The following is a 26,684-nucleotide window of genomic DNA, read 5'->3' as shown; positions in this document are numbered from 1 at the left end:
CTCCTAATTTTTATGGATTGTTTGCCTCTCAAACTAATCTAATCTGCAATAGAAAGAAAGCTGAAGAAATTTCCTTTTTTTTTTGTACCTCCACTGGAACAATTAGATATCAGGTCAGTCCAGCCCCAGACCTAGCCCCTAGTCTCCATCCCTGTCTACACACAGCCTTAGGTTCGGCCCTCACTCTTTCTCATCAGTATTGCCCTTGGCCTCCCAATGGGCTCCCTGCTGTAAATGATGTCCTCTATCTTCAACACCCCCACCAGGATGACTGCATAGACTGAACACTTCTGTTGAAATTTCTCAGTGGCTTCCCCAACTGTAGGATCAAACTCCTTAGCTTTGCAACTGCCTTGAGAAACTGGCTTCTGCTCTCTTCTCCTATGCACTCCTCTTACTCCCTGCATTAAGACCTATGTTCAGCCTATGAGACATTGACATTCTTCTCTCTCCTGTATTTGTATATTTCCTCTGAATGTGTTTCCCAGACTCGTCTCCCTGATTCACATCTAATTGTCCTTCAGTACTCAGAACAAACATCATTTCTCAATGGTCTTCCCAGACCTAATCCCCCTAGTCCCACCACCACTAAGCTGAGAATCCCCCAGTTCTAGGCTCTGGCCTGCCATAAAACCCAGAACAAGCCTCAATATGATGGCATTTCACAGCATGTAATAATTGTCACATGTGTGGTGTTTTTCTTTTGTGTTATGCCATTTTTTAAAAATCTGGCAGTACTTGATGGACTCCCTGAGGGCATGTTCCTAGCATAGTACCTGGTATAAAATAATGCTTCAGAAGTTATTTGTTGGAAGAATGAATTAAAGGGTGAATGTATTTTTTTTAAATGATTGCAATTAAGTTCAATAAAGAGAAGAAAGGAAAGTCAGAATCAATTAAACAGTATCAGGAGTCGTGGCTCAGAAGCACCAAGGATTCGGCCTCTGACTGTGGTGCTGAAGAGCCTCTGTGGGAGAGCAGAGTGGGTGTTCCTCACTGCATCAGTTCAGGCCTCAAAAGGGCTTCAAAAGTACAATGGAAGGGATCCCTGGGTGGCACAGCGGTTTGGCGCCTGCCTTTGGCCCAGGGCGCGATCCTGGAGACCCGGGATCGAATCCCACGTCGGGCTCCCGGTGCATGGAGCCTGCTTCTCCCTCTGCCTGTGTCTCTGCCTCTCTCTCTCTCTCTGTGACTATCATAAAAAAAAAAAAAAAAAAAAAAAAAAGTACAATGGAAGATACATAAACAAGATGGCCAGCCTTCTTTGGCACCTTGCAAACCAATGGGAGAGACACATTACTTTTCAACGGAATTCATATGAGCCCCATGACTTCGTTTTATTCAAGAGGTAGGACCTGAAATTCCATCAGAAATCATTTGATGTGGTCTTTATTTTCAACTAGTAAATCATCTTGAAAGGCCAAATTGCCTCTAATGATTGATTTCACACATTTGCTCTAAAACTCTCCTCTTGGATACATAGTTCAAAGACTCTATAAGGTGAAGAGCAATCCCATGTTCAGAAATTCAGCAGCTGCTTAAACGTATGCTTGATTATTTTTTTAATCTTATTGTAAAAAACCTCCGGGTTAGAGGCCTCCTGAGAAATAACTTTTTAGTCATACTCACCAAATCCTATTTTGCAGATTGCCGAGATGCATCATGCTATATATACATTTCAGACAGCAATTCCTAGAGAGCAAGGACAGTGCCAGCCAGCCAGACTGCTCAGGGGACACAGAACTGCAAACAAAAAGCAAGGTGGAATTTTTTTTTTCTAGTAGGCCTTGAAGAATTATTTTGCTTTCCCTTTGTCCAGGTTTCCATGGAAACCCCTCTCCTGGAAATGTGCAGTTCTTCAGAGCCCTCCTCATGAATGCAAGCAGAAGACAAACCTGGAGCTGTAATCTATTTTAGTGCTGCCATGAATCGATGGAATAAAGGAATATTGTTATATTCATAAAGAAGTCAGTCAACATGAAAATGAGTATAATGAGCAAACAATGGTTTGGATGATACCTTTAATTTTCCTTCTGCCTTTGGGTAAATAGAATGTAGACATCTGCTGCAGGGTTTAGGTTTCTTACTTAATACCTGCAATAAGGAGCAGTATAATAGCGGTCTGAAGGTACCATATTCATCCTGTGAACTTAAGCAAAATGAAATAAACATTTTCAAAATACTATAAGTAGACTATTTCAAAATACTATAAGTAGACCCGGAAGTTACCTTTTTTTATCTCTAAGAAACAATTCAGGAAAAATACCATTGTAAGGACAGGTAAAAGTAGGAGAGATTATGCTTTTAGTTCAAGAAGAATTTGATGTCGATGTTGTTAAGAAGATCCGTGCTACTAGGAAGAGCCCCTAGGAAGTGTCAGAAGTAACCAATATGCCAGTAATATCATGTATTATAGGAGGAGCAGAGAAATTCGCCAAACTCCTAGGAACAGAACAGGGAAAAGAAAACTGTCATATTCCGTGTATGAGAAAGAAGGGAAGCAATGTTTATAAATCGGGGAGTCTACACCACATACTGTTGGGACTTCGCCCAGGCGGCACCAACTCATGGATGTGCCAGGTGCCTGGAACACCACAGGTAAAGAGGAGAGGTTGCTTCCTTCCTTCCGGAAGCACATCTCCCAGCAGAAGGCAGAGGAGACACATACGAAAGAGCTGGCTTCATAATTACTGAATTACAAACTGCCAGGTGTGCTGTAGAAGAGAAGTCCAGGTTTCCATAAGAGGAGGTAAGGAAAGAGCCTGACTTTACATATATTACTGCTCTCACAATAATCCTTTGGGTTAGAGGCATAGAGAAAGTAAGAAATATCCCTCAACTGTCAATCAGGAACTAAATATTTGAGTCAGGATTTGAGTCATTCTGTCAGGGTTCATGGTCTTCTTCCTAGATCACATGATTTTGTGAAGTGGCTGTGTCAATTTTATTCTAAATGTTGAAGAATTTGCGAGAAATGAAATATATTTGTCAGAAGATGCTAGAATGCGTGTGATGTCCAGATCTCCCTGACTCATTTTCTTAATAAGCACTGAGGGAGTCTCCTTTAAGGAATCCTTTGGAACTGACCATTCTATCAAAATGACTCATTTAAATACTTACGAATTTGCCTATCTGCAGACACAGACACATCCCGCTTCAGATTCTCAAAGCCAACCCAATGCCTGGGCTGGGAAGTCCGCGTGTTCACATCACTATGCTAGTGCCAGCACGTGAGTGAAATCCACATGCTCCCCAGTCAGCGGCATTCAGATCTTCCCCCTGACCTGCCACTGCCACCCACTTCATTATCCTCGTACGTGCCTGTCACTCTAACTCAACTACAAACAACTTGGAAGGTATAAGACACATATTACATATCTTTGTACCATAGTGACAAGCATCATACTTTGTCACAATAGCTATTCAGTTGTTAAATAAGTTAAAATGCTCTCCATCTAAGATTTCATAATACTTTCATTAAATATTGTTTCAACCAGATTCAAAGTTCATATAGTACATTCACATTATCAACTAATTTTGAATGTTTTTTTCTAGGAGTCTTATTTCTGTAAGAAGCTTATTAGCTACTGTTGTAATGATATTATTCTGCGATCTGACTTGAAATGAGTCAAGCTTCCTCTTTCAGGAAAAGCTGTAGAAAGGGATGGAATATCATTTCATTTGATATTATCATTAAGCCTCCTAATTCTTTGGAAATAAAGGCTTTCATAATTTTCTTCTAGTTGTTCTGCCAGTTTTCTCCTCCTTTTCTAGAATTGTAAACTTTGCAATCTCTTAAGTGGGCTGTCCTAAAAAGAACAACTACGGAGTTTTGGGTTTTTTTTTGTTTTTTTTTTTTTTTTTAGAAGGTGTTTTGGTATCCACTCTGGTGAAACATGGTACAGAATACCCTGAAACGCCATGTGACAATGTCAACAAAATATCCTCAGAAGTGGAGTGATCCTGTTACCCAAGATTACACACCCAAGGAGGAGGAAGGAGCTACAATCTTGCCATTTTGGTAAAGGCAAGAACCCAAGCCCTGAATCATTTCACCAATCCTCTTACTTCAATTCAGTTCAAACATCTACTAAGCATCTACTGTGCCCCAGTAAGAGATGCTGCTGGTACAAAAGTTAATCAAGGGCCACATCCTGCCCTTAAACCAGGGGTTGGGGAGTGGAGGGGGGGGGGGGTGGACAAGACATGGAAATGGATAATATCTTCTAGAATGAGAGGAACAAGATCTCTATCCTTCCACACCTCCCACTTTCATGTCCCACTCCCCACACACAGATAACTCTTTTTCCCCGTGAGAATTCAAGAAGAAATTACATAAACTTTAATAACGTATAGACAATGCAATGACTAACTGCCTCTGACTCATAATCTTCCTCACCCCATATATTTTTTTCTGAAAAATGTCCCACATTCTCCAAAATTTTCCACTCTAGCATCCCAACTGTGGACCAGGAATTAACAAAGATTCTTGACTCTTTTGACATCCTAGAAACTCCTAAAAAGGATACTTTTCCCCAAAAAAACACCCAAATCCATCAACGTTTTTTTTTGTCTATAGATTTTTATGTGCCTCTCTATTTCAATATCTCCTAATACATGTTCTTCATAACTAGTCCAGGGGATACTTAGATAGAGAAAGGTGGTTGCTGAGGAGAGAGTTCTATGGTCAAATAATCTTGGAAAAGTCTACATACTAACTTCTCTCAGAGATTCTTAAGACATATTACAATAAAGTCTCTGAGAAGTCTTGCAATACAGAAATTTAATTACTTTTATTTAACTGGGCACTTCCATAACTTACTTGGTCAAAATACTTTTTGACCTTAAAACTTAATATTCTGAGAAATTAGTTTTTCATGAAACACATTTAGGAAACAGTTTTGTAATCGATACCTTTGAAATTATTTGGCTGAGAATGGAAACCTTCCATTCTGCAGAGCTAAAATCTTATAATTCATTCATCAAGTATTTGTTGAGCATCTCCTATCTGCTAAGCACTTAACTACCACTTGTTAGCTTAAGTCTCAGCCAAACCACAGGGGTCAATCATGTCATCAAACATGCAAAATATAAAGAAACACAATGACTAGATGCAGAGCTGAGGTTGGAGCTCGGTGAAAGGAATATGACTGAATATTAACTACTGGAAAGAAGGAATATTGTCCTAACAGAGCTAATAACAAAATGGATTTGATGCTCATCTCTGGAACACTGTGGAGATGATTTATATATTCTTTATATTTCTCATGTTTCACAAGATGGTATCAAAATTTAAATTGGGGGCACCTGGATGGCTCAGTGGTTGAGCGTCTGCCTTCGGCTCAGGTTGTTATAGCGGGGTCCTGGGATCAAGTCCTGCAACGGGCTCCTTGCAGGGAGCCTGCTCCTCCCTCTGCCTATGTCTCTGTCTGTCTCTCTGTCTCTCATGAATAAATAAACAAAATCTTAAAAACAAAACAAAATTTAAATTGGTCTTTGTTTTCCATAATGATTTGGGAATACACAAATTCCAAAATATCTAATACATCTTTCCTCCAAAAAATCTAAGAAGTTTTGATATTATCTGTCTGGCATCATTAAATACTCATCTCAAAAGACATTAAAATAGTCTCCACATATCAAAACTTAACATCTTAAATAAAACAAGAGTTGAAGTTGCACTCATATATAAAAGTAGTAACTCACTGAATTAGTAACAGAACAATTGATCCTCTTTTTCAGAAGTAGTGATAGATGGTTACAATAATAATAACACCTGGGGATCCCTGGGTGGCGCAGCGGTTTGGCACCTGCCTTTGGCCCAGGGCACGATCCTGGAGATCGAATCCCACATCGGGCTCCCGGTGCATGGAGCCTGCTTCTTCCTCTGCCTATGTCTCTGCCTCTCTCTCTCTCTCTCTCTCTGTGACTATCATAAATAAATAATTAAATAAATAAATAAATAAATAAATAAATAAATAAATAAATAAATAAATAAATCGATAATAATAACACCTTACATTTGAGATTTGTTATACCCCTCAATTACTTTCAGGTTACTTATCAAGTAGATTGTAGTGAAAAATGAGAAGTACAAATGAGCATCTTCACTGTATCATTTGGATATTAGGTCACGAAAAGTTTAAGTACAGTTGAGCTAGAATCCAAATAAGAAAACTGCTCTCTCCTGTTCCTCCAGTAGAAGACTGAAAATCTTCATACAGTCTCTTGTAATCACTTCTATGATGAACCAGCAGTATAGTTGAGAAAAACAATAGTGTAACACACAATAGTGTAGCAATGCTGTCTTATGTCACAGGTAAGGAAAGATGAGACCCAGAAGTGTTATGACTTGGCCAAGCTCTGAGAAATATAAAAACGATTGCACAACCAAGGTAATAGAAATACAAAAGCCATTACACAACAAATTTAAACTCTGAAAGCTCATTTGCATGGAGAATGTCAATATAGATAATGAGACTGTTTCATCTGTTCTAGTGTCTTCAGCAGCTTCTGAACACATCTGCTGGCTCATGTGTCCTCTCTAATGAAGCTGAATTTGTCCTTGAACGCGTCTCATAGCCAATTTACAGAGAATTAAAATGTCACGAGGTGAGTTGTTTAATGAGGTCAATTATTTAATTTCTGGTACTATTTTGAGGTTACAGGGCTAAAAGTAGCTTTTAAAAGTCTATCATTTAAGGGTGCCTGGCTGACTCAGTTGGTGAAACATGGGACTCTTGGTCTCAGGGTTGTGAGTTCAAGCACCATGTTGGTGTAGAGATTACTTAAAAATAAAATATTGGGACGCCAGGTGGCTCAGTGGTTGAGCATCTGCCTTTGGCTCAGGGCAAGATCCCAGGATCCTGGGATTGACTCCCGCATCAGGTTCCCCACAGGCAGTCTGCTTCTCCCTGTGCCTGTGTCTCTGCCTGTCTCTCATGAATGAATAAATAAATAAAATCTGTAAAAAAAATAATATAATAATAAAAGTAAAAACTTTAAAAATAAATACATATAGGGATGCCTTGGAGGCTCTGTCATTTAGGGATCTGGCTCTTGATCTCAGCTCAGGTCTTGACCTTGGGGTTGTGAGTTCATTGCTCTGAGCTGGACATGGAACCTACTTAAAAATTAAAAATAAATTTAAAAATAAAGTCTGTCTTTTATAAACTTCTTTTACCCCTTTGCTCAACTGTTGTTGGCAACACACCAGTAACATCTGAAGTGAACATAGGTTCATGAGTGGATGTATCCTGCCAAATCAAAGGTAGTCTGGTATTCTTTCAAAAACAAGACTAAATAAATGAAATAAAATAAAAATCAAATTTAAAAAATTAAAATTAGGGCAGCCCTGGTGGCTCAGCGGTTTAGTGCTGCCTTCAGCCCAGGGTGTGATCCTGGAGACCCCAGATCGAGTCCCACATCAGGCACCCTGCATGGAGCCTGCTTCTCCCTCGGCCTGTATCTCTGCCTCTCTGCCTCCCTCCCTCTCTCACTCATGAATCAATAAATAAAATATTAAAAAATAAATAAATAAAATTAAAAATTAAAATTAGGTAAATAAAAATACTTTTTAGATTAATAATGCTTAAAAATAGTCATACATTATAGAACACACCTATAAAGCATTTTTTATTTTTACTGGTTTCCTGTTCTTTGGCTGACATTAATCTCAACTCCTTTTCAGTGTCTATGCATACTTATTACTTTGAGCTGATAAAACCTGGCTTCTGGATTTCTTTTTTTTTTTTTTTTTTTTTTTGGCTTCTGGATTTCTTAACAGTTAACTGAAATATAATACAGATACAACCACATGAGAAGAAATGTCCAAAGACCCACAACAGTAATAAATGATTTTTTAAAGTTTTTAATACATTCATCTCTCAAGTAGCAATAATGCAATGTGTGGAAATGGTAGAGAAATGATTGAACTGTTTTCAACTTCTATTTTGACATATGAGGAAATACATAGCTGGCTTTAATATGTATTTATTCTGCATATTTTTAAAAGTTAGAGATGTAAATATGAATATGACTTTGAAGTAGTGAAAAGGACAGAACGAGACCTAAATTGCAACCCTGACTCCACTAACCTGGCTACTTACATCTTAGCCTCAGTTTCCTCATTTACAAAAATGGTAACCATCAAGCCCACTTGGAAGGTTGCCACCAGGATTAAATATGATAACAAATTGCTATTTGCCCACAGTTAACGTGAATAACAGTATATATTTTTCACTTCTTTCTTACTACATCTTTGCTTTTATGCTTCTGCAGTAGAACTTTCTTCTGCTTACATACCCTAAATTTTAAATGCCTGTACAATTTCTATTTTGTTGCAATGTAAATCTTTTTTTTTTTTTTAAGATTTTATTTATTTATTCATGAGAGACACAGGGAGAGAGAGGCAGAGGGATAGCGACATGGGGCTCGATCCCAGGTCTTCCGGATCACACCCTCGGCTGAAGGCAGCGCTAAACCACTGAGCCACCTGGGCGGACCTAGCAGTGTAAATCTTGTACCAGTAAGAACTCTGAACTCATGCTCCAGGGTCAAGCACAAAAGGTATATTTTGAGTTTGTTATTATTGTTTTAGGTCCAGAGGGGGAAAAAATACATTTATTAATTTGTCATCTTCCCAAATTTTATCACACTGTGTTCATAATCTTCTTCATATCTCTATCTAAAAATTAAGTCCTTGGGCAGCCCGGGTGGCTCAGCGGTTTAGCGCCACCTTCAGCCTAGGGCGTGACCCTGGAGACCCCAGATGGAGTCCCACATCCGGCTCCCTGCGAGGAGCCTGCTTCTCCCTCTGCCCATGTCTCTGCCTCTCTTTCTGTCTCTCATGAATAAATACATAAATAATCTTTAAAAAAATATAAATAAATAAAAATGAAGTCCTTTTTTTCTTAACTGAAATTTGTATCTGTACCATCCCATTCAGGCATTTACCCTATATATTTCAAAACTCAAGTCTGTATATGACACCAGTAATCCCCCTCATGTGGAAGCTGCAATGTCAAACAGATCATAGGCCTCCACTGTTTGGGAAAACTAAGGTATTGATACCTGACATCCACCTGGAACTCTACAAATACATGGAAGTCATGGTTCTCACTGACAATTACTATTTCCTCCCCTACTAATTAATGTCCTTCTTTGAACATTTTGCAGCTGCAGCTCATACTTTTAGAACAAGTAATCACAAACCACCCTTCACTTGGAACAAGGTCTTCAAGGATTTAGAGATTTGTAATGAACCACACCCTCTCTGTGGGACCCACAGAATTGCAAAGTTCTACCAGGACCCTTTTCTAGCTTCGTGGAAGTGAAAGTAAATTAAACACATCATGGAGTACTAGCTCATTCTAGTTACACTAGAGGATTTGCTCAGCATTAACTGGTTTATCTCCATCAATCTAATTCCGTATTTTTCAAATTCCACATTGCAATTTAATAAGGGATCTTGAAATCAAATTAGTGTTACAACATTTCACAAAGTGAAGAAAGAATAGATATGGAATGGACTGAAACAAATCAAAACAGGAAATATCAGAGTACATAACATGCAACAGGGACAAATATTAACATAGTATTTTGTGAAACTTTTGTTGTTGTTATATGTATGTGTGTGTATGCGTGCATGTGCCTGGGTGGTGATGTAAAAGGTATTTCCTTTTTTTAAATTTTTTAAAAGATTTTATTTATTTGAAATAGAGAGAAAGCATGAGCAGGGCAGAGGGACAGAGAGAGAGAAGGAGAAGTAGACTCCCTGCTAAGCAGCAAGCCTGGCATGGCCAAGGCTCTACCCCAGAACCCTGGGATCATGACCTGAGCCCAAGGCAGGCACTTAACTGACTGAGCCACCCAGGCGCCCCTAAAGGGGAATTTCTGATTGTGCACCATAGTAAAAAATTTTGGAAGTCACTGAGCTGGTGTAATGTATGCATAGTTCAGCCACCCAGACACTTTAAGGAAGGCCTTATTGCCCCGCTGTTGAAAGTGCTGTCATCAGACACCCTGGGCTATCAGCCCCTTCAGGGACTGCCCCTGCTACAGAGAGCCACTTGCAACTCAGACGTCTGGCCATTCCTAGGGTGTCCCACAACCAATAGTTGACAAGGAAGGGAAAAAGACCAACCTATTATGTTCCAAACCAAGAGAATTCCAAAAGGCCATTTAAATTTCATAGTTCCCCATGGGGTCAGTCGAGACTCTTGTTCAGATCTGCATAATTCAATCTCTCCCTCTACCCAGACCTGTTTCTTCCCTCTCTCTTTTATAGATGTTGATCCCAAGGCACTTCCTAATAAACATCCTACACACTAAACTCCACTGCAGTGTCTGTTATCCAGAGACCCCAAATTGTGGTATCTAGTTGATGGAATAACAAGTTATGTGAGCCAAGTCAGCTGAAAAGACCAAGCATATAATAAGCAAAGAATCTGGGGCACTTGAGTGGCTCAGCTCCTTAAGCATCTGCCTTTGACTCTGGTCATGATCCCAGGTTCCTAGATTGAGCCCCACTCCCTGCTGAGCAGGGAGTCTGCTTCTCCCTCTGCCTGCCACTCCCCCTGCTTGTGCATTCACAAGCGCTCTCTCTCTCTCTCTCTCTCTCTCTCTCTGTCAAATAAATAAATAAACAAGTAAATAGATAAAATCTTTTTAAAAAATATGAATTTTTACATAAAACGTATATAAATGGCCCCGCAAATTCAAACTCTCCCGTTACAACCATAGTTTGTTTACCCTATTAGATACTAAAGCATTTGATCAAAACGGGCACACCCATTTATTAATGATTGTGCTTGTTACTGCTTTCTCCCCTAAACTTGCACAGCTGTCCTATCAAATGAAATATGCTAAAGTGACTGTGAATAATGCTTCATTTCTTCTTCGCTAGCCTTACTTGCATTCATTCACCTTTGTAGCTCTTTGGCTTTTCGTCCTTTGTCTTACAAATATACTCACATCAATGCAGTTGAGAAACAGTGATAAAACCATTAATGGAGCAAGGGGACAGGAGAGGATATCAATAGAGAATCCTTCAAGACAAATAACATGATTTCACTCGTATGTGAAAAAATAAGAAACAAAACAAATGAACCAAGGATGAAAAAAGGGTAAGACAAACCAAGAAGCAGACTCTTAACTCCAGAGAACTAGTGGTTGCAGGTGTGAGGGGGGATGGGTGCAATAAGTGAGAGTTACATAAAGAGGACACTTACCACTACAAGCACTAATACTGTATAGAATTGTTGAGTCACTATATTGTACACCTGAAACTAATATAACACTCTGTTCACTATACTAGAATTAAAATTAAAAAACTTGGGGCACCTAGGTGGCTCAATTGGTTGGGTGTCTGCCTTCAGTTTAGGTCATGATCCCAGAGTCCTGGGATTGAACCCCACATCAGGCTCCCTGCTCAGCGGTGAGCCTGCTTCTCTCTCTCTCTCTCTCTCTCTCTCTCTGACCACCCCCCCACTGGTGCTCACTCATGCTCTCTCAAATAAAATATTTTTTAAAATAAAATAAATAAAATAAAATTTAAAAACTTCATAGAATTTAAAAATAAGTTTAATTTTTAATTAAAAAAGTGAACCTTTCAAGTTTACTCAAGGAGAAATGTTGAAAAAGCTGTTTAATAATGGGCTGTATTTTCTGAAGCAAACAAAATTCTCCTAGCAGGTGAAATATTCTCATAAAAAGTTAGTTTTCTAGAATATAAAATTTTGGCAACAGAGCCTGACTCACTTATTCCATCTAATTTGTTCAAATAAGTAAAAAATTAAAAGAATCCATTTATTCTGGTATGTTTGTTTTTAAATTAAAATGTGTTTGCTTCACTTATCCTGCTGTCACATAGCATATTTCTAGCATCTTGACTCAACTCTGAGATCTCCCATTACTTTTTTCCTCAGATATATTTGATATGTGTCCTCTAGACAGGAACTAATGGTTGTGCTATGTGGATTGAATGTTAGGGAAGAATTTTTATTAACAAAAGATGAAAAAAATCAGAATTTTTAAGTTGAAAAACTCCCAAGTAAGGTCTTGATTTTTTTAAAAAAGAATGTGTTTAACTTTTAATATTTCCATCAAATGAAACCACTATATAAATTCCAGCAAAGAATGGCATGCTCACACCTCTTTTTGTTTTGGAGGAAAAATAATGGTCATTTACTGCAGTCTTTTTTTTTTTTCTTTAAGCAAGTGCATTTAGATAAATAGAAAGACCCATAAGAAGCAGTGAATCTGTTGTGCTTTCAGAACAATGAGGTTTATTTTCTTCTCTGCTTGGAATACACTCAGAGGAGATGGAACATCAGGTAGGTTTGAATAAGGGGAATGGAGTAATGAGCTTTGACCTGCATTCCCAGCCACGACATGAATGAATGAGAGGAAACAGCTGCAGCCTACGTTCCTTCTCTCAATAAAGTGATGCAGGGATTCTGTGTGACCTGGCATTCACAGTGTCTCGATGGTCAGGCAGGCTTCTTTGTTTCTCATGCATTTTCTATGCTGGGAATGTTTCCCTAGCTTTTCAGCGTCCTCCCAGACCTGTCAGTCCACTTGAGAAGTGGAGCGACCATGGTCGCCTGAAGTGCTCCCACCAGAACAGGGCACCCCCGCCCCCACACCGGCCTTTCCTTTCACACTGGAAATAAGGATAGTATCTACAGCAAAATGACTGAAGGGGCTCAGAGACACACTGGACGTTGAAGGAAGACCCGTGAAAGATGCACTAGCAAACGGAGCTGGAAACAAACTTGCAAGAGCTAGATATCTATAGGACGTGAGTTCTTCTCATTGAAAACTCGGTTCCTGTGTGCCCACATTTGCAAAAAGAGAAAGAAGCGACAATTTTAGCATGACTGGACTGTAGCAGTATTCCTACCAGTCACCTGTCCCTGTCATAGCCAGAAGATTCACATTACTCCAGATGAAGGACTATGACTAATATCCATCCTATTGAAGGTCTGACCACTAGATCAGATGCATAATTTCAGACTTTTATCATAGGAACTTTTATCATAAGGCCTTTCTGTAGACTTGAGGACTTGGATTTAACAAAGCAACCAAGAAGACTGAGGATTTATCTATTTCTGCCGTGAGAATCTACACACTGAAGATGGGATACAGGGTTTCCACAGTGTCATTCAGTTACTCAGATGGCAACTGATGAGTTTCAGAGAGTGACAGGCTATTGCTGCCACTTCTTTCAAAGTGCAAATTTTGAATCACTCTGCATGCAAGAGAGAATGGTCTAGGACCCTCCTGAGTATCTGCAGATACTCTAAAATTAATTTTTTTTAGGGCAGCCCGGGCGGCTCAGCAGTTTAGCACTGCCTTCAGCCCAGGGCCTGATCCTGGGGACCAGGGATTGAGTCCCATGTCCAGTTCCCTGCATGGAGCTTGCTTCTCCCTCAGCCTGTGTCTCTGCCTCTCTCTCTCTGTGTGTCTCATGAATGGATAAATAAAATCTTAAAAAAAAAAAAAAAAAAAAACTTAAAAAAAATAAAATTAATTTTTTAAAAAAGAAGAAGATTTAAGCAAGAAACAACTTAAATAATTAAGTCGTGTTACCTTTAATCGTACTATCTGAATAACTTCTGATGTCCTGTCAATGAATGGGAAAACATCCACACACTGGCAGCTATGAAGACAGCATTCTACACTCAAACTCATAAATAACAAATATTTTCTGCCGTGATTCAGCTTCAAGATAATTTGGCACAAGTACTGGTACAGAGTGATTATTCTACTTTGGGTCACATTTATTCTCCTTTTACATAATATCTGGATTCCATCCCTCAGAGTCCTTTGGTGGTTTTCTTTAAGCAGTTTCCAAACAGTTTAAATGAACCATCCTCTCCAAGAGAGAAAAGCTTAATCCTTCTCTAATTATATGACCTAATCATGAACTATAAAAGTAAATGATGTTAATTAGTACGAGAGACAGGGAATAAAAGGGGCAGAAGAAAAGTCTTTTTTTTTTTTTTTTTTAATCCTTTCATCCTCCTTTAGTCACTTTCCTGTGAATAGTTTGTTGCTCAAAAAGAATTTTCACTGTGATTTCTCACTTCTCTAAATAGCGAGTGTAATCCAGGCTGGACCATTCCCATTCTCTCTGTTGTTATTTTGTTTGTTTGTTTTAAAATAAGTTAAACATTCTCAATAACACTAAGACAGTTTCTCTGTGTAGATAGTTTCTCTATTTACAAAGAGAAACTATGTAGTCATTGCAACATAATTTAGCTCTGGAAGGCCACCATGAAAGAGTACATTCATTTTTTTACTAGTGCATGACAAATTATCCCAAATATTAACAACTCAACACAATAAAAATGTATTACTGCAGATGCTTTCTGAGGGTTAGAATGGAAGTAGCATCTCCGAAAGGTTCTGACTTGGGACTCCTAGGAGGTTAGAGTCAGGGCTTAGAACAGGGTTTCAGGCATTTCAAAGCCCCACTAAGACTGAAAACCCAAGGCAGCTATTACATGGCTGTTGGCGGAAGGCCTCAGCTCCTCACCACCTGGACTTCTCCACAGGACTGTTTGATTGTCCTCCCAATGTGAAAGCTAATTTCCTCTAGAGTGAGAGTGTGGGAGTGGACAACGCATTTATATGACCTATTTTTGAAAGTCACATACCATCGTTACTGCAATATTTACTGTGTCAGACAGAAGCAGTTCATGTAACCCAACCCATACTCGGTGGTGGGGGTGAAGAGAGGTGGACTTTTAGTTTCAACTTGCTGAATGTGTGCACATACTCTTAAAACCACCACAGAAGAGAATCCTATCTATGTGAAGGACAGATATCTCAGCAATCTCATATACAATATCTGGAATTTCCACCCAGAAAGAATCACTCCTCAAAAAAGTAGGTAAATTATTCAGCCATAAAGAAGGAAATCCTGCCATATGAAACAAGATGGATGAATCTTGAAGACATGATGCTGAATGAAATAAGCCAGTTGCGAATAGTAGAATAGTCAAATTCTCAGAAGCAGAAAGTAGAATGGTAATTGCCAGGAACTGGGGGCAGGGGAAAAATGTAGAAATGCTGTTCAAAGAGTATAAAGTTTCACTTATAAAAGATGGGTAAGTCCTAGAGATCCACTGTACAACATTGTGCTTACAGTTAGCAATACTGTACTGTACACTTAAAATTTTGTCAAGAAAGTAGATCTTACATTATATATTCTTACCACAATATAAAACATTAATTAATTAGTTAATTGAAAAAGAAAAAGTGAATGATTCACAAGAAGTTACTCTAGGTGGTTTCCCTACAGTTAAACGTAGCTACAGATAACTTGTTACATATGCTAGCATTTCCATATGATTAAGTTTTTGAACATTTTTAATTAAAATTATTAACTTGAACTACCATTTGTAAATTTAGATTTTTCTTATGAAAATTCCATTGTACATTTTTACAAGACAAATGTATTAATTTCCTATTGTAGCTACAATGAATTACCACAAATATAATGGCTTAAAACCAACCATGATCATCTATTATTTTATAGTCCTGGAAGTCAAAACTATGAAGTAAGTCCATCGGGCTATGTTCCTTCTGGAGGCTCTAGGAGATTATCTATTTTCTTGTCTTTTCTGGCTTCTGGAAAGAGCACACATATGTTACTTGGCCTGCAACCCCTTCCTCCATCATCAAAGCATCTTCTCTCTTCTCTGACCTCCTATGTCTCTATTATAAAAATGCTGTAATCACATCAGACCCACCCAGGCAATCCAAGATATCACTATCTCAAAATCTTTAATTTAATCACACCCGCAAATTTCCTTTTCCTCTGCAAGGTAACATATTCACAGATTCCAAGGATCAGTGCATGAACAACTTTGAAGGGAAGCATTACTCTGTGTACCATGACGATTTTAGGAAGATGTCAGAATTCAAATAAATTGTGGGAATACCCCTGATAGATTTAGCTAACACCATGTGAAAAAGATTTAAATTAATTCAACCTACCTGTTAACACATACCTAGTAACCACAATGATTGACCTATGTGCAGGGAACACATGTGGCCTTCTTTTCAAAAATCAAGCCCTGTGAGATAAATCATATTTGCCTTTAATACCTGTTTATCATTAACATCTTAGATAAACTAGAATTAAATCCTGAAATTTGTGTGGGTAAGACTCTTGAGATATCAGTTTCTTTCACTAATAGTTCCAATTCCATGATCTTATCTTAACTACCTCACAAATGATGAAGAAATCCACAAAGCCTTGAGAAATGTTTATTGGGAAATACATCATTTGCCTAAGAGATTTTCAACAATTTCTTCTGAGACTAGAAAACATCATTCCATACACTATGAAACATGGAACTTATAGAATGTGATAGAACCTAGGGAATGTTGGGACGCCTGGGTGGCTCAGTGCTTGAGCATCTGCCTTCAGCTCAAGGCGTGATCCCAGGATCCAGATGGAATCCCACATTGGGCCCCCTCCGGAGAGCCTGCTTCTCCCTCTGCCTGTTTCTCTGCCCCTCTCTTTGTATGTCCATGAATAAATAAATAAATCCTTAAAAAAAAAAAAAGAAAAAAAGAAACTTGGGAATGGGAAAATAATACAGTTCTTTTCCACCCTACATGCCTACCCTACCTATGCTATATGTGAAGATTGTAAGGATCAGAGAGATTAATATGCCCTTAACTTCTTAGTAAAGTTAGTAAGTGACAGAGCTTGGCCTACAGGCCAGGTCTTCAGACCTTCCCCCACCTCATATATTTTTACTTTATCACATACTCATCACATGCCCACATTTATTCCTTGTTTAAAAAAATAATAAAGTAATATAATCTATGCATGGCATGAGGCACTGGTAGGAATGACTGCCATGTAATGAGAACTTAACATGTGCTGGCTGCTATAACAGACACCTTTAAATCTATTATGTGTCTGTATTTTATCTCAGTGAGGTAGGAAGCATTACTCCTGCTTCTAAAATATAAAAAGAAAGAAAAAATAAATAAATAAATAAATAAAATATAAAAAGAGATAACCAGGTAAATAAACCTGACCAAAGTAAGAATGCTAGGAAATGGCCTGGGTCTCTCCTTTAAACAACAAAGCTCACAAATAAATTCTCGCTACATTTCTGAGGAAAGAATAAAGAAATGTACAAGCTGAACAGGCAATTTCAAAATGTGTGTGGCATATGGGAAGAGATTTCTACCAATTTCATGCATTAAAAATTACAAAACCACACAGTTAATAATTTTCTTTGTTCATTCAACAAACATTCATTGAGTATTAATTATATACCAAGTGATGTCTACCTAAGATGTGAAAAAGGATAAATTAGGTGCTGCTCCTATTTAATAAGTAAATCATAAGGTTTCAGTAGTAAAGTATAGTATTTTCAAGAACAGAAAGTTTCAGAGGAAAGATCTCTCAGTAAGGTAACATTTGAGAAGCAATCTGAATGATGAAAAGGCTTTGGACAAGAGTGTCACAGCTTGTGGGAAAGGCACAGTAAAGATCAAGATACAGGCAAACTTTGACCTACTTATGGCAACGGGAAATCCAATGTGAACTGAAGCCAAGTGGACGAAGGAAAATAGAAGGATTTAAGGCCAGAGCTTGACCCTGTGTAGTCTTGCAGTCAGTGAAAATACTTGGACTTTCACCCTGAATCTGATGGGAAGCACTGATAAGGAAACTAAAATGAATAGATTTATTTCCATCTATTTTAAACAAATTGAAATCTGCTATATGAAGAACAGATTGTGAGCAGGCAAATATGAAGTAGGGTGACCAGTTAGGCAGCTTTTGCAGGAGTCCAGGCAAGACATCACAGTGCCTAGAGGGTAAGCTGATAATGGTGGAGGTGTGAAAGTGGCTTATTTCAGAATACTGTTTAAAGATAGAGCCAAGGATCACCAAAGTGACCAAAAAAAAAAAAAAAAAAAAAAAAGTGCCAGAGTGATTTTTCATTCCCTACTCTCCTTTTAGGGGCTTTTTATTTTGAAATTTTTCCCTATTGTTTTTTATAAATAAGTAATTTAAAACAAAAAATTTAAGGAGTGCCTGGCTGGCTTGACTGGTGAATCACACAACTTGATACAGGGGCTATAAGTTTGAATCCCACACTGAGGGTACAGATTACTTAAAAATAAAATCTTTAAAAATTAAATAAATAAAAATAGAAATTTAAAAAATATATAAGTAATATCAATCTCCCTCTTGTACCAAATATCCTTACATTGTCTTATACCTTAGTATAGCATAAAAATACTTTCTAGTTTTGCATATAGCACAGATGCACCTGGGCTATTACTCAATTAAACTAAAAACGACAATTTCTTTTTTCCTTTATAAAAAGAATTTACTCAAGATCAAGTATTATTTAAAACAACACCCATAATGCATAGTAGACACCACTGTGTTAAGGCAAAAACTATGGTTACTTTCCACAGACAGTTGACCTTTGAGTCCCGCCAGGTTTAGGAACTCTGCATCCCTTCCTCCATACAATCAAAAATCTGCACGTAACTTTTAACCCTCTAAAAACTTAACTTCTAATAGCCTGCAGTCTGATAACATACACTGTCAACTAACACGTATTTTGCATGTTATATGTATCATATATGGTATTTTTGTAATAAAGTAAGCTAGAACAAAAAAGAATGTTATCAAGAAAATCATAAGGAAGAGGAAGTACATTTGCAGTCCTGCACTGTAAAAAAGTCCCCATATAAGTGGACCTACACAGTTCAAACCAGTGTTGTTTAAGGGTCAACTTTACTAAAGTAGTGAAAAATATAATTTTTTTCATGGTCTTTGAGTTTGGGTTCTTTATCATTTCAGAAGATATGTATATATAATAATAGTGTAATTTGTGGGATCCCTGGGTGGCGCAGTGGTTTGGCACCTGCCTTTGGCCCAGGGCGCAATCCTGGAGACCCGGGATCAAATCCCACATCGGGCTCCCGGTGCATGGAGCCTGCTTCTCCCTCTGCCTATGTCTCTGCCTCTCTCTCTCTCTGTGACTATCATAAATAAATAAAAATTTTAAAAAAATAGTGTAATTTGTAAGTAAAATAATGGTCAGAATACATTGGTCTAAAAAACACATTGCTTCTAAAGCATTATTTTCTCTTTGCATTTCCTCTCCAGAATGGAACTCATATACCTACTTACTGACTATTGTCAGATATGGTTTTATTCACTAAAGGGATATGTTTCCCATATCCTGAAAAACAATATGAAATGATTTATATCATGGAACATCTGTTTTCTTGAACAAAGAATAGTAATTTTTTTCTTGTTAATTATTTCAGCATCCCTCAGAAATGGATATTTATGACCATCTTTATTTTTCATCCTCATAAATTAGGGTTCATAGATGGCTTGGCTATAATAAAAACAAAGACATAAGTGATTTCCAGTTTTCTTTCTTACTAATACAAAAATCAAACACTATATCCTCTACCTGTACATTGTTCTCAGAGGACCAGACAAAATCTTTGGCTGCCCACAAATAACTCACAAATTCCTTTGAAATGAACAGAAGGCCCAGGGATGAGTGGATAAAGATTTTGGAAGGAATTATGATTCTTTTTTTTTTTTTTTTTAGATTTTTTAATTTTTATTTATTTAAGAGAGAGAGCAAGAGAAAGCACAATAGGAAGAGCAGAGGGAGGGGAAGAGAGCATCTCAAGCAGACTCTATGCTGAGTGTGGAGCCCAATGCAGGTCTTTTTCCCAGGACCCAGAGATTATGAACCTGAGCAGCAACCAAAAGTCAGATAGATGCCTAACCCACTGTGTCACCCAGGTACTACAGAATTATGATTTTTAATGTACTTTCAGAGGCACACTGAATTTATTTTTTACCAGATAAATATAAATTCCATAGACTCTCATGAGAGATCTGCATTTGTTTTTTAGATATAAAACTATCTGTATTTGTGTTTTTCACATTTACTCATGTCACTCAAGAACCTAATTTACTTGTAGTTACAAGCTTGATTTACTAGAAATAATTCACAAACCTTATTTTTCTTATTTGTTGCAACTGCAGCTTTGTGGCCTACTATTTCCTACTGACTTAGATAATGTCTACTTTTATATGATATCTCTTGGAAAAGGAGCTGACTATTCTTGTTTCTTATATTTACTTGTTCCGATAAAGAACAACACAGTTTGGAACAGAATTTAAAGATACAGTTTGAGGCAGATAAAAAGGGAGTCCTTCTTTCGCTTCCATGGTTGTTATCAAAGCTAACTTATTTTGGTAGTTGACCAAATTAACTGTACTGCAGCACATATGTGTGTTTACAAGTATGCAGAAGAAAGGAGAAAAAAAAAATCATTTATTTCTTCAGACTGGCTTGTAGGCAATTCTATCTCCAAATTCACTCAGGAATCGGGAAGCAGAAAAGACTTTTTCATAGACAAGAAGAGGTGAAAGGGAGGTATATCTTACAGAAATGAAACAAGATATTCCCTGAATTTGATTCCAAAGGCCACATAGAAATCTGCAATGTGTAGGCTGTTGTATAGTTTCATGTAACAGGAACATAACAATGGCTTAAGCAAATAAAGGTTTATGTTTCCATATAATAGGAGATTCTAAAGTAGGCATTTTAGAACTGATGCAGCAACTCAATGATCTCATCAAGATGCCAGACTCCCTCTTCTCTCCTGCTGTGTCTTTTTTTTTTTTTTTTTTTTTTATGATAGTCACAGAGAGAGACAGAGACAGAGACAGAGACACAGGCAGAGGGAGAAGCAGGCTCCATGCATCGGGAGCCCGATGTGGGATTTGATCCCGGGTCTCCAGGATCGAGCCCTGGGCCAAAGGCAGGCGCCAAACCCCTGCGCCACTCAGGGATGCCCTGCTGTGTCATTTTTAATATGTACCTTTCATTCTCAAATAGGTGGCCTCACCTCCTCTGAACACTGCATTTTGGTTTGGACATAAAGATGTATAAAAGGCACAATAGTCAAATAGCAAAAATGAAAAAGTCCATCATTTGACTTCCAATTATATTCTACTGGGCACAACTGTGTGTTGTGGCCTGGATGCAGGCTGGAATACTAACTTAGATTGGGCAAGTTATGCCCACTCTCCAAAAAAAGATTTGGTAGTAAGGAAAGTTAAGTTTGCAAGATAAAATACAGAACATCTGGAAGAAGCAAAACTTTGGAGACAATAAGAAGCAGTTCTGGCTGCAGGGGAAGAAGGGTATGCCAAGAGGCAGAGCCCATAGGATCTTTAGGGCAGTGAAAATACACTATTTGACATGATGGAGAGAGGTCTACATACTTTTCTCCAAATCCATAGAATCTGCAGCACCAAAAGTGAATACCAGGTAAACCCTAACTTTAGGGGATTATGATGTACCAGTGTAGGTTCATCCTTGGTAATTAATTGGTCGTCCTAGTGAGTGCTCTTGAGAATGAGGGAGCCAGTGCGTGCATGGGGATAGAAGGTATATGGGAAATCTCTGTACCTTCCTCTCAATTTTATTGTAAACCTGTTCCAAACAAACAAACAAACAAATAAAGTCCTTTGATTTTTAAAAAATATATACTTAAGGAAAAAAAAAAGAAGATATCCAGCTAAATTTGAATAAATTTTAATATAAAAGAAGCGCCATGCAAAATGTGGGACATACTTGGACTAAAAATGTATTAGCTGTTTACCTGAAACTCAAATTTAACAGGCACACCATTGTTTTATTTGCTAAATCTGGTAAATCTAAGAAAACTAACTACTGGACAGGCAGCTGCCATAGAATCCATGAAGAATTTCTCCATGGCCATTCTCCATAAAGTGTTGATTAATTCTCTCTTCAGGGAATCTACCTTGAGTATCTAACTTCAGAGATTAAACAGACTGTTTTATAATTGCCAACCCTGATGGTTAAATTTATGTCAACTTGGCAAAACCACATTACCTAGAAATTTGGTTGTTGTAAAGGTATTTTTTAGATGAGATTGATATTTAATTCAGTAGACTTTGAATAAAGTGGAATTACTTTCCATAATGTGGCTGGGCCTCATCCAGTTAGTTGTGCGCTTTATTTTGAGATCCCCAAAGAAGAGAAAATTCAGTCTCAACTCTGACTTTATTTTATTTTTCTTTAAGATTTTATTTATTTATCTATGAGAGACAGAGAGAGGCAGAGACACAGGCAGAGGGAGAAGCAGGCTCCTCACAGGGAGCCCGTTGTGGGACTCCCGGATCACGCCCTGAACCTCAGGCAGATGCTCAACCACTGAACCACCCAGGCATCCCTCAAATGTCTTTAGACTCAAGCTAAATTTCAATTATTCCCTAGGTCTCCAACCTGCAGCCTATCTGCGGATGTTGAACTTGCCAGCCTCTATGATCAAGCTCCTTAAAATAAATAAATAAATCTCTCAATAGTAAAGGAGAGCAGAATTTGCTCCCCCAAATCCTGTCTCTTTGCGATAATCATCGCAGCAATGTCCACAATAGCCAAACTGTGGAAGGAGCCTCGGTGTCCATCGAAAGATGAATGGATAAAGAAGGTGTGGTTTATGTATACAATGGAATATTACTCAGCCATTAGAAACGACAAATACCCACCATTGCTTCAAAGTGGATGGAACTGGAGGGTCTTATGCTGAGTGAAGTAAGTCAATCGGAGAAGGACAAACAGTGTATATTCTCATTCATTTGGGGAATATAAATAATAGTGAAAGGGAATATAGGGGAAGGGAGAAGAAATGTGTGGGAAATATCAGAAAGGGAGACAGAACATAAAGACTCCTAACTCTGGGAAACGAACTAGGGGTGGTAGAAGGGGGGGGGGGGGCGGTGAGTGGGTGATGGGCACTGAGGGGGACACTTGACGGGATGAGCACTGGGTGTTATTCTGTATGTTGGTAAATTGAACACCAATAAAAATTATTTTATTAAAAAAAATGGAACTTACTATTTTTTAAGACACTGCAGACACAGGAGAAGCTCTGAAAACCAAGTGAGAGTTACCCTTCTGTAAGGGACATTTACATTTATAAGGGAAATCTCCATCTGTAAGGGCATCTCCCAGTGGTAGAAGGAGGAGGAAGAGGACTAAATCCCTAGAAACTCTTATCACTGAAAAAGGCAAACAAATTAACTTTGCCTTTCCTTGATTACTGTGCTTTTCCTGGTGACCTCCCATAACTGACTCCCTGCCCCTAACATCTTTCTTTTATCTTTAGCTGGAATGATATTTAAGGTGGTGACTTGGACCATTTCAGGGAAGTTACTGAGTTTTCCTGGGTATCTCCCATGCATACAGAAGGTATACATGTGATTAAACTTGTTTGTTTTTCTCCTGCTAATCTCTCTTTTCTTACAATGGGGGGGAGGGGGGGAAGAGAAGGAGTTCTCAGCCGAGAACCTAGAAGGGTAGAGGGACAATTCTTTTTCCTCCCTCACAATAAATAGACAGGGGAGACAGATTCCCCTTTGCTCTGTTTCTCTGGTGAACCCTGACTGATACACCAACCAAGTCAAAAAGTTGAAGAAAATACTTGAGTAAATAAGTTTAAGAGTATAAGTAGGCCTATAAACCAACTTGAAAGTATACAGCTGGATTCCTGTACCCTTTTGATGTTAAAATGAGGTTAAAAATGAGCTACTAACCAGTTTTTTCGCCACTGAATTCAGCCTTTTCTTCAAAATCTCCCTTGCAGTGGCAACTGCAGGTGCATTTAGAAGTATATTTGTCTTCAATCTACACTTGCTTTATAATCTAATCTTAGTAGGTCCTTCAGAATTCTTGACTTTGTATAATTATACATATTTTAATAACTGTTATGCTTCATCCAAAATGAGGTCTATCAACTTCTTTGCCCAATAGTCTACTTGTGAGTGTCAAAATATTTCAGAGGAGTTCAGTGAAGTTGAGTAAAATCAGAAGCTAAAGTGTTCTGGCACTTTAAAAAAGTCTATATCAACACAATCATGTGTGTATACTTTCTAATGACTTTGCTAGGCTTTGTACTTAAAGAAAATATCTTTTTCCATAAAACACAAATTTCTAACACTAGTAATGTGTTGATATCCTCTTACCAGAGAATGTGTCTGCAGTGACAGCTTTATCAATATTTTTAAGAGACTTGCTGGGTGTGGTTGCAGAACCTGTCATCCTTTGATTAAGGAAAAAAAACATGTTCTAAGGGAGGGCAAAAAAAAAAAAAAAAAAGTACATAAAAAAATAAAAAATAAATCTTTTCTTCACTTTATTTTTTTATTTAAAAAACAAATCTCTGTAAATCCAAATACATTAGATCATGTCTCTTAAAGTTCATAACAGAAAATCCAGAATTACTAATATTTTAGATCAAATTTGTAGTCAGGATAAAATGAGTTACACATAAGAGAAAAGAAAAAATAAAATAGAAAAATACGAAGATAATAGTCAAATGCAACTAGTGTCCGTAGGTTGAAAGCTTAGTGAAAGCAGTGTCTAAATTTTTTGTTGTTGTTGTTGTGTTTTTCTCAAGTCATCCATACTCTGTTTACTTACAGGAAACACAGTCTACCTTACCTCATAGTGTTTTCCTCCCAGTGTATGAGCACTGTCTCCTCCCCCATGCCTGACTCCTGTTCACATTATAGAAATAACCTAGAATGAATGTTTTTGTAAAGGTAATGGGATACCCTTAAGTGGAAACTCAGGCTATCCAAGTTAACCCAAGTTGTGGATCATGAGACCTGTGAACAGTTCTCCCAAATTGCTCACCCTTAGCTCCATGCTCATACCAGCAGGCCCTATTTTCTTTACAGGATTGGAGTAGACAGCTACCCTTTAAAGGGTGAGAAGAGAGAGGAGGGTGACAAACGAGTAAATCTCAAAGGATGAATTTTTCCCCAGCAGGGGATAAACACATGGGGGTAGGACTGAATCCTATTTTCCTACCTTTCTGCCAGCAGTGCCAATGTGGGGACTTTGTGCGGTTTTCCTAGCCTTTCTGATCTTACTGGGAGGGATGAGAGTCTTCCTTACCCTCACCAGACTTTCCAAAGCAAAACCTAAATTCTTACTGTCTACTCCAGCCCAGTCTTATGATGCTTCCTATTCTTCACTGTCTGCAAAGGAGTTAAAACACACACACACACACACACACACACACACACACACCCTGCAGTCAACGGGTGACATTGGGTAGAAAGGAACTATACTTGAAAACATACACATGGGATTAATATCCTAGATCTGTCAGTTAGAAGCTGTGCAATTTTTGTGTTGTGCCTTAGATTTAAGAAGAAAAAAAAAATGCTTGGTAAGAATGAGTAGGTTTCATCTGAACCTGTTTACTCATCTGTAAATTGTGATAAAAATTTCTAATTTCAGGATTGAGGAGAGAGTGGTTGGGAGTGGGAGGGAAGAACTACTTGGAATTGAAATGTTGTGTGTAAAGTGGCAGCATAGCTCCTGCACCTTGTTTCAGTGAGTACATGATTTCTTTCCCCTTTCCCTGAGTGGTTTTTGCATAAGGGCTGGGAATTCAGCCTTCCCAATGGTCTGTGGATGCCATGATTGGTAACTCAAGATTCCCACCTTCATGGATTGTACATTCTAGGAACAGCGGGGGTGATATGAAGGAGTAACAGAAATAACATATGGTAAACTGAGTTTTACATGTGTTAGTTGTTTTTTAAATTAAAGTGTTCCTTCAAAAATATAACTTCAGACTTGTACATTGATCATATTTCAGTCCTCTTCACTTTTGGCAATTTCTTGCAAAGATTGATACAACATTGCTGAGAGACTATAAGGATGCAGAAATCTAAATATAGAAAGCACCAATTACTTTTTTATGCAACAAAATGCTAATCCTTGCACTTTTCATTGTTTGGTTTCACTAATTTAGTCTTCAGACTACAATCCTAGTACACTGGCAAGTCTTTTGGAAATGAACAACAACAAAAAATAATCTAAAGGAAGACATCTATTTTTAGCATCTCACTAAGCCATTTCTTGCTTAGCTGTAGTTATTCCAAAATTGGTCTCGGTTTTATTTGAACTGTTCTAGGAGGAGAAAAAATAAATAAATTTGTAAAGTGGATTTTTAAATACACCCCACCAAATTTAATTGATTTTTAACGCAACTATAAGTAGAACAGGCCATGTCATACATTTATCATCACCGTTTGCAAAACAATCAGTCCAGTCCATTCCCAGCCTCAATCTTCTATTGACCCTGCTCAGGGTCCGGACACCCAAAGAGGGCAAGACAGGCTTCCTCCCGCCCCCTCTGCCTGTTGGCTGGGCCGCCCATTGTCTGGCTAATGGAATACTGGAACCCAGCCAGAGCTGTAGCCTGTGTGTGTGTGTGTGTGTGTGTGTGTGTGTGTGTGTGTGGTTGAGTTTGGTTTTGTTTTTAATGATCACACACATTCTGGCCTAAAGTGCAGACAGAACTGTACCGAGAAGAGAAAACCCAGAAAAGTGAGAGTTCAGGATGAAGTTGTCTAATGTTCTAAGAAAGTTTAGGTAAACTATTAAAATCGAAAAGTGTGGCAAAGGAAGAAAGGAAAAATAAAGGGAACCAAGCCTGTCAAATCTTACAGGGAGAAGTTCTCAGAAACATAACCAAGAAACATCCAACCTTATGCAGGATACAAATTAAAAAATTAAAAAATACATCGGGCTGCTTTCCTCCCA

General features: G+C 38.1%; 1 long non-coding RNA gene across 11 annotated transcripts in view; it reads right to left on the bottom strand.

Annotated features, from left to right (window-relative positions):
- Window positions 1–26,684, bottom strand: part of LOC102151173 — a 115,502-nt gene that overhangs the window by 66,864 nt on the left and 21,954 nt on the right. For 4 of the 11 annotated variants that reach the window (XR_005369485.1, XR_005369487.1, XR_005369486.1 and 1 more), the window contains exons 1-3: window positions 24,086–24,194; window positions 16,023–16,088; window positions 1,630–1,743 (exon numbers count right to left, since the gene is read on the bottom strand). This is a non-coding gene — a long non-coding RNA (uncharacterized LOC102151173). Of the gene's footprint in view, window positions 1–1,629; window positions 1,744–2,019; window positions 5,409–16,008; window positions 16,089–24,085; window positions 24,195–26,684 lie in introns of those variants that run through there. The other 7 variants (XR_005369483.1, XR_005369480.1, XR_005369484.1 and 4 more) reach the window with 5 other exon arrangements.

The sequence above is a fragment of the Canis lupus genome, chromosome 14, assembly GCF_011100685.1.
Source record: "Canis lupus familiaris isolate Mischka breed German Shepherd chromosome 14, alternate assembly UU_Cfam_GSD_1.0, whole genome shotgun sequence".
In the NCBI taxonomy this organism is placed as follows: Eukaryota; Metazoa; Chordata; class Mammalia; order Carnivora; family Canidae; genus Canis; species Canis lupus.
Note: the sequence above shows the minus strand (reverse complement) of the source record. Positions and strands in the feature narration are given on the sequence as shown.